Raw genomic sequence first — 835 nt, 5'->3', positions numbered from 1 at the left:
TAATTCAAACGTTTTTAGAAACTATAGACTGTTATCTATCCAACAGTAGTAAATATATGCATATTGTAAAATCAAAAATTTCTTAAGAGGCCGTTTGAAAATGTGCACATATTTTCCAGTTTTTTCAATATTCACCCTGCAGCCTGAAGAAGTTTTAAACCCTGTCTCTCTCTCCAATTCATTTGTATACATTGAATAAAGTTGGACTCAGAGTGCAACCTTGTCTCACTCGCCAATTCATTTCTAAACTTTGAATAAAGTTGAACTCAGCCTGCAACCGTGCCTAACTCCCCAATTCATTTTCAAAATGTTGAATAAAGTTGGTCTCAGACTGCAACCTTGTCTCACTCCCCAATTCAAAATAAGGAACGCTTCATTCTACTGTAGACCGAGCTTCTCTCAGCCAGCAATTCCCCTCCTCCTTAGACTGAGAAGAATGGGATGGGCAATTTATTCCTCCGGTCAATCTTCTCTGTTTGGTTCCAGTTTCTCGACGTGTGAGGAAAATGAGGAGCGCTTCACGGATTTGCGTGTCATCCTTTCGCAGGGGCCATGCTAATCTTCTCTGTATCGATCCAATTTTAGTATATGTGCTGCCAAAGCGAGCACAATACAAACCTAGGAGAGGCCCTCATATATAGGACACAACCCCTCTGATGGTTCTGGTCATGGTTGGGGTCAAACAGGGTTCAAACTGACCTTCAGACCCTCAAAAACCACCCCTAGAATATTGCTGTGATGTTTAAACTTTATTTGTCGATGTAGAACTTGAAATAGAATTGACTTTTGATTTTTTAAAGAATGATCTCAGACTAAAATGTAGTTTAACCTGTCT

At 39.6% G+C, this 835-nt stretch overlaps 1 non-coding gene across 1 annotated transcript; it reads right to left on the bottom strand.

The window, feature by feature from the left end:
• Positions 1 to 502: 502 nt before the first annotated feature.
• On the bottom strand, positions 503 to 609 carry LOC129850483 (U6 spliceosomal RNA). The gene has a single exon (XR_008758799.1). It is a non-coding gene; the product is annotated as a U6 spliceosomal RNA (small nuclear RNA).
• Between the last annotated feature and the right edge of the window lie 226 nt (positions 610 to 835).

The sequence above is a fragment of the Salvelinus fontinalis genome, unplaced genomic scaffold, assembly GCF_029448725.1.
Source record: "Salvelinus fontinalis isolate EN_2023a unplaced genomic scaffold, ASM2944872v1 scaffold_2064, whole genome shotgun sequence".
NCBI classification, from domain to species: Eukaryota; Metazoa; Chordata; class Actinopteri; order Salmoniformes; family Salmonidae; genus Salvelinus; species Salvelinus fontinalis.
Note: the sequence above shows the minus strand (reverse complement) of the source record. Positions and strands in the feature narration are given on the sequence as shown.